This window comes from Cupressus sempervirens, chromosome 1 (genome assembly GCF_028749045.1).
Source record: "Cupressus sempervirens isolate cs-2001-9-10 chromosome 1, ASM2874904v1, whole genome shotgun sequence".
Lineage (NCBI taxonomy): Eukaryota > Viridiplantae > Streptophyta > Pinopsida > Cupressales > Cupressaceae > Cupressus > Cupressus sempervirens.
Window position 1 is genome coordinate 147,149,108 of NC_143118.1, and position 8,289 is coordinate 147,157,396.

Below are 8,289 nucleotides of genomic sequence, written 5' to 3' on the forward strand. Positions count from 1 at the left end.
ATTTTACTTATATTGATGTCACAACTTGATACTTATTGATAGGGAAAAATAAAAATGGTAGCATATCAAATGTGATATAAAAATTAGGTGTCATTTGTAGATGACATTGCATGTTATGCTGACCCCATCTTCACGGCCTATAAATTTATTAAAAAATATGGTGATGAAATTCTAAACCTTGTCCTCGACTAAAACATATTTGAGGAGACAAATGACTAAAAGAAGAACTGATACATAGAGTCAATTTTTTGAAGGTAAGTAGTAATTGATCTTAAGAAATAATAAAAATTCAATAGATATTTTATATTTTATAGTATATTATGGATTATAATCTAAAATATTATGTGTTCTTCTTATAGGATTTTGTTACACTTGTGAGACCGTATGGTCAATATGGTGAGGGTTGTAGCATAAAAACTTCATGTAAATAACACTTTCTCTTTACAACATTATAACACTTAACCTTGATATTTATTTATTGTAAATGAAAAAAAACAATATTGCAAATGGCTTTGCTAACAACGTGGCTTGCTCCTTTGGATGTCCTTGAAAATTGTGGTTTGATTTATTCTCCAAAGTGCATAAAATAACTCTAATGAGAAGAAAGAATGCAACAATTATACACTATATTCCTACAACAAATTTTTGCACTATTGCAGTTATGGTATGATAGCCCTAGTATGGATATGCAAATTAACTCTAGTCCACCAAAAATTGTAATATGAGAATAATATGAGAGCTATAACCTGTAGATGATTATCTTAAAGTATAGTACCAGATCTATTGTAGTTATGTTATGATAGCCCTAGTATGGATATGCAAATTAACTCTAGTCCACCAAAAATTGTAATATGAGAATAATATGAGAGCTATAACCTATAGATGATTATCTTAAAGTATAGTAGCAGATCTAAGAATATTTCTGCACACAAAACTTTGAGGCAACCTATTACACAAGCTCATCATAATTAGGGTTTGATTTCCCATTTCCAAAAGGTTAAAATTTGTACGAAAGGGCATAAGGTAACAATGCCACTATAGAAACAAACACATCACTAATGAATCCCTTCATCATGTTGGTGTCACCTTTGATTGTATGCTCAAGCTCTTGAAATCCAACCTTTCTCAAAAAAATAATCAAAAGATGCTTACCATTATTAGGAAATACCCACCCATGTGATATTATTTTGTCTTGACTTGGCCATACTTTATTGATCATTTTAGACCCACTATTTGTTGGATGTGTGACTTCACAACTTTGATTTCTAGAGGAATAACAGACAAACCAAGTTGATTTTCTCAATAACTTACTTTGCAAAATCCTATTCCAACTATATTAACTAAAAATAGTTTCCATTTTTATCAAATTTTATAGGATCAATTAAGCCAATGAAATATTTTTGTAATAGTATATTCCACAACTATGGTCCTCCTAAAAACATGTTTAACTTTTCTATTTCTATTTCATTTCCACTTTAAATTGGAGAGCTCAAGATAACTTGTAAAATGAAAATTTCCTCTTTTTCTCAATAATTTGTTAATTGAATGGGCAATTGTCTAGATTGCATCATAAGAATATAGTAAAAATGCATTCAAGTGAAAATAAATTATCTTGGTTTTTTAAAGATTGCTCCACCTTACCCTAAAAGTATGCTCTTGATTTGAAATTGGAATATGCCTACATATAGAAAGGACTCCTTGGAGTGAATTCATGGTTTTATAGTCAAGTCTATCAGAGTCTAGAAGAGAAGAGAGAAAATATGTTCCTATCTAGACATAGGTAGTGTTATGTTGGAAATATAAGAGGAGCAATTGAGAGGGGAGGGTTGAATCAGTTACTACTAAAACTAGATCCCTTAGATGTCAGTAAAAAAATGCAAATTGAAAAACTTAACATTGCCAAAGCTCAGTAAATGCATATAGAATGTTGTAACATAGTAATAACTAGATTAGCTTAGTAAATGATTAACATATAAACCTTTAGATGTTATCTATGATTAATATTACTTTAAATTAGTTGTAAACACATAAATGAACATAGTAGACACTAGGATTTAACCTGGAAACCCAATTTGGGAAAAACCACCAATTATAACTAGTTACTATTTTCACTCTTCTAAAGTGAGTCCTATTAGGATCCAACCCTATTAAAGGTTACAAAACACATTTTTAGGTGTGACCCTATTAAAGGATTTAATCACCCTATTAGGAGTGGCCTTCTTAGAGATTTTGAGAATAATTCAATAGATTTGCCACCTTTTTAGAGGATTTGCAAATAGTTGTTAAGCTTACTTTGTTAGGAGATTTAGATCACTGCTACAATGGTTAACGAGTAAAAATTTTTAGAATTCTTTAGAATAAATGAGAGGGGCTTGAATTAGTTATTCAAGGTCCAATAATGTCCAATTCAAATTTTCTAATAAAATGAGAGTGAATTAGAACTACTATACTTTTTACTTTCTTATCATGCATACAATTAAATGTTAAACAATCATGAAAGTAAACATGCATCACCACATAACACAAAGGATTTTGGTGACCCTAAAACCCTCCAAGAATAAAAAGGTAAAACTGGGGTGGGGATGATACCCACAAAATAACTGCACAATTGATTTCAACCACTTTTGATAGTCTGCCCTATTAAAGGCCTGCCCTATTAAAGGCCACAACACACTATTAAATGTGACCCTGTTAAAGGATTTCTACACCCTATTAGAGGACTTAAGAACATTCAACTTAGAAAGCCACCCTGTTAAATGATTTACATAGAGCTATTAGGCTCACCCAAGTCCATGGGATTTATAGTCACCTTCTCAAAAGAATCTTTTATCCCTCTCTAAGGATCTCCTATCCTTCTCCTAAGGATCTCTTATCATTCTCTTGAGGATCTCTTATCCTTCTCCTGGGGATCTTATATCCTTTTCTTGAGGCTTATCCACCTAGCTGTTAAGATAAGCTAGCAATGTAGGATTTCAATATCTAATACAATGGTAAGAGAGTATTAGAAAGGTTTTGACCTGATAAAGATTGCAACCCTATCCTTGCATATTTCAAATCACTCTTCAATTCTTTTCTTTGCTTGGCTTTTCTTCCTTTTAGTGCTGATAGCTTGTTCACCCTTCAAGATCTATCTCCTTGAGTTCTTCCACTGATAATGCCAATACACTCTATGGTCACTTGATCAACTCAGAGTCTTGATGCTCTATTCTTACTTCTCACTGTGTCCTCTTCTTGACACTTCACACTAGCCTTCTCTTGGCTTCTTTGCATTACCACACTTATGACCAACTCCCTCTCACACTCACATGATCTCTAATTTGTAACTCCTTATAAATAAGTTATTTTTTTAATTTCCCACTCAAATCTTAATTTGATCTGATAAAATGATATTGTTTTCCCTCCAAATTGCTTCTTCTAGAAACTTCATGATAAATCCATTAGCATTCACCTTGAATTGGTTTGCATGGTTTATATAAAATTCTGTGACATCTACTCATCATCCTTATCATCCAACTAATTCAAAAAATTTGATGTAACAAACTTATCGTCACTAATCTGGTGAATCTTTTGACTTAACAAATAATGCAGCAACTCAGCACCATTGGTTTATTGATGCTCGACACCTTTTGTGTTACTTGACTTCTATTGTTGTTTTACTAGCGCTCAACATCTATAGCATTTCTACTTTGCTCGACACTTGAAGACTTACTCGACATCCATTACCTTTTTCTAATGCTCGGCACTTGAACAATCTCTCGGCTCACACTGAAGTTGAACTTTCTCGACTTCAACTAAGAATCTACTTGGCTCTAACTAGCTTGTTTGGCTCTCTCCAATGAACTTAGTTATGCTTTACAAATGACTTAGTTAAACCTTACATCTTTGATGTGTCTCAGTGTGTCCATTCTCTTAGGGTATGTCATCAATACACTATTTCATCAATGGCTTAGTTGGTCCTTAGACTTCATTACAACATCATAACTTCAACCTTTCTCTAGGTGCTCTAGTTACATCTTATTGATTGCCTCCTCCTTGTCAATCAACCAATTGATAGTATTTGGATCACTTAAGCAATTGTAATTCCTACAAGTAGTAAGTTTGACATCAATGACAAAACAATGATTGAAAACATTCTTTATCAATTCCATTATTCTTCATTCATGATCTTTTCAATCATTTCCAACAACAATAAGATGACCTAATTTGAACGCAACTAGTTTGTTGATTATAGATCTCTATTCTAGATTATACTTGATCCTTTCTAATAAAATATATCTTTGCTACACCACAAGCATATTCTACTTATCCTTATTATTTGCTTCATCTTCTCATCACCATCTGTTTAGTCACATCATCATCACTTGCACACTTTGAAATCACAACTTGACTTTATTTCTTATATCTTTCACGTTGTCAAGTCAGCTCAAATAAAACTTAGAATAATCAATATTCATCACCTTAGTTGGCTAGAAATAATAGACAAATCAATTAAGCTTGATATGCCAAAATAAGAAAATCCTTCATTAGCCAACCCAACTTGGTAGGAACTAATTTAGAAATGATCTCCTTTGTTAACCAATAGAATCTCAGTTAACACTACAAACTTGCAAAAAATCCTTTAGCAACCAAGTGAGCTCTATTAGCACTAGTTTCATCTAACTTTCCTTCATTAAAAAAGTTAGCTTAGTTAACACTCACTTTCTACAACTTTTCTTTTGACACTTGAGTGAACTCTATAGACATTGCCTTCTAAACTAGGTAAACACAAGAACACTCAATAAACACTAAGAACTATCTTCACTGCTTGAGTGAGCTCAACATATACTAACTTATAATTATATGAAATTTGTGTAACATCAAATACAACACACAATTAATCAGTTATATCCAAAAATCTCCCTCTTTGGCATTGATGGCAACACAAGATGTCATAGCACAATGAAATTTTGGATTTTAGACTTGAGAACTCCCTATTTCAATATGAGCTCTTTCTTTCATTGGATTCTATCTACAACAATTGCTACCAAGTTCATTCAGAACATTCACCCTCTTTCAGCAAACTTCTTGTTTGGAAAACTTCTTCCTCTCTAGTTCTTTACTTTATTCTGGTTCCAAAAATTTCTTAGAGATATGATAGTAAACTTCTCCCTCTTTGACAACACATACCAAAGACAATAATTCTATAAATACCAATATACCTTAAGTATCGATTCATTTGCAATATGCCCTTGCTAATTCTACACCAACTAATTGATCTTCAACAGGTTATGGTTGATGCATTCACTAAACTTCATTTAGTGAATTTCAGATAGGGGAATAACCCCTAGCTTACCTCTTAGATATAGAAATGCATCATTAGATAATGGCTTGGTAAGTATGTCTATAATCTATTCTTTTGTATTCACATATTCCAATCTGACTTCTTTATTCTACACTAATTCTCTTAAGAAATGATATTTTATAACAATATGCTTTGTCTTGGAATGCATTACTAGATTCTTTGATATGTTGATTACACTAGTGTTATCACAATGTATGACTATTGGATCTTTGATCTCTACCTTCATTCCTTCCAATAGTTGTTTGAACCAAACAATGTTAGAACAATTGATTGTTGTTGCTACATATTTTCTTTGCTATGGATTGAGATGTATAATTGCTTGTCCAAGATACTAGTTTCTTACCAAGAAAGTGATGCAGGAGCATCTAGAGGTATAAGGGCAATCCTGTGTCACCCAAAAAAAAAAATGTACTTAGACTTAGTTTCTATTTCATGTGTTTTCATTTTTGGATACCCATTTGGGTCAAATAAAGGTTCCAACTCTCATAATTCCATTATCATTGTTCGTGTAAATCCTAAAAAATAGGAGTATGTAATTGAGCCATCATTTTGGTGAACTAGGAGGTGAAAATTGGCTAGATAAATGTAATTGTAATTTAGAGCATTCCAGAAAAAGAATCAGGTCAAAAGGCCCCACGATTTGAGAGTTACTGCAATTTTTCAAGTTGTGGAGACCTCCTAAGAATGCTTCAAAGTCAGGTTAGGGGAATTAAATGACCTTGAAAAGGGAAAAAAAATGGGGGATGAGAAAAGCTGGTCCACAGAGCTATAGAGCACTTTGAGAGCTTTTCAAAAATGTAAACGGTTCGTCAATCGGAGCTATGGTTCAAAAGTTATGCCTCTCGGAAGTTCGGTTACCATTTCTAGATTCTTCTAGATTTGCGTCAACTTCTAACGTAGATTTTGGAACCTTATATTTGGTCGGTGGATGCGTACTAGAACTTTATAGAATGTAATCCTAGTCCTTAACCCTCCAAGGTCTATTTAAGGAGAGTTTTTGCATAGTAAAAGGCAGTTCGGGGTGGAGTTTGAGAGGAGGTACTAAAAGGAGAAATTATCTCCACATTTATGCTATTGTAAGCCCTTAGGGCATGTTTTGAAGTTTATTTTCTCTTTACTGAATGTACTAGCTTATTTTTTAGTTAATACAATTTCCCTTTTCTGTTGTGTCCATTCTATTCTTGGGCTGTGTCCCCATCAAGTGGTATCAGAGCTAGTTTTCCTAAGTGTGTAGACAGAGCGCCGACTGTGAGGTAGTTTGCACTAGGACTGTGTGGTTGTGGGTTTGAGTTAAGAAGATGCCTCCATGAAGAGAGCATGGAAAAAGGTCCAGAGCTATTAATCCTGAGGAGGTTAGAGCCCTCCAAAGGTAGGTACAAGTATTGCAGGAGGAGCTCCGTAGAGGAACAATTGTGGCCGCAGGTGATGAAAGTGAAGATGACAACGAAGAAGATGAAATTGGACCAAAAGGGGAATTTGATGGGGAAGTTTTGAATCATGCAGAGGAAAGGCTTTTTAGGACCATTACTAAGTTTGGGAAAAGACCTACAATTGAAGTGGGTGTATTTTCAGGAAATCTGAAACCAGATGAGTTGATCGATTGGATCAATGAACTGGAAGAATACTTTGAGTATGAGGATATCAGGGACCCAGATAGGGTTAAGTTTGCAAAGGTCAAACTGAAAGGCCATGCCAAAATTTGGTGGAAAGAGATCTAATTGGAAAGAAACAGAAGAGGAAAGGAGAAGATCACAAGATGGGATCGCATGGGTTAAAGAAAGCAAGAAGATTAGTCCAAGAATATATAGAGGAATTTCATTGACTCTTGATTAGAGTGGGGCATGCAGAAGCAAATAAGGAGAAGGTTGCTCGTTATATTAGTGGGTTGTGACCTAGCATTCAAGAGAAATTAAGTCTGGTAAGAATTACTAGCATTGAAGAGGCATATCAGTTTTCCCTACGAGTTGAAGAGAAGCTGAATAAAAGGTTTGAAGGAAGACAAAGAGGGCGCGGTCAAGGAGGAAGGGGAAGCGGTAGATCATCTAGAGGCCGCAATGAAAACCAAAAGAAAAATGAAGATGTGGGTACTAGTAGGAACCAGAGGAATGAGGGTTTCAACTGCCCCCATGATCAAGACTTTGGAAATCAAAGAGGAAGAGGTAGAGAATGTGGACAAGGAAGAGGCAGCTTCTGTGGTACCTGTTTCCATTGTAATGAAGAAGGTCATCGTGCCTTTGAATGCCCTCAACGACAAGGAAGGAAAGTTAGGAGAGCTGAGGGCCAAGCTAGGGTTGCTCATGTGGATGAAGATGCACAATCATCACATTCAGAGGATGCAGAAAGAGGAGAGACCTTGGTAAATGAAAGAGTCCTACTAAGTGGTGAGATTGAACTAGGACAACAGAGGAGTTTGTTCTGTACCATATGCAAGTGTGAGGATAAATGTTGTGATGTGATCATTGATGGTGGTAGCATTGATAACTTGGTATCAGAAGAGATGGTCTCTAAGCTGAAGCTCAAGAGGGAGAAACATCCCTAGGCCTATCGGATTGCTTGGGTAAAAGATGATCATAAGGTCCTGGTAAGTGAACAATGATTAGTGAAATTCAAAATTGGGAGTTACCATGATGAAGTTCTCTGTGATGTTATTTCGATGGATGTTTGCCATCTATTGTTGGGTAGACCATGGCAGTTTGATAAACATGTAGTACATGATGGACATGCAAACACATACTCTCTGACAAAGGATGGAGTTCGCCACAAATTGAAGCCCATGAAAAAGGAAGGTGAAAAGGTATGTAGCAGTGCTAGGATTTGTCTTGTTGAGGAAAGGAAGTTTTTAGATGGCATGAAACATCAGCATATGTGCTATGCTTTGATTCCTAGGAAAGATAAAGAAGGTAGTAGTGAAATACCACTTGAAGTTTCAAATTTACTAGGGGAATTTG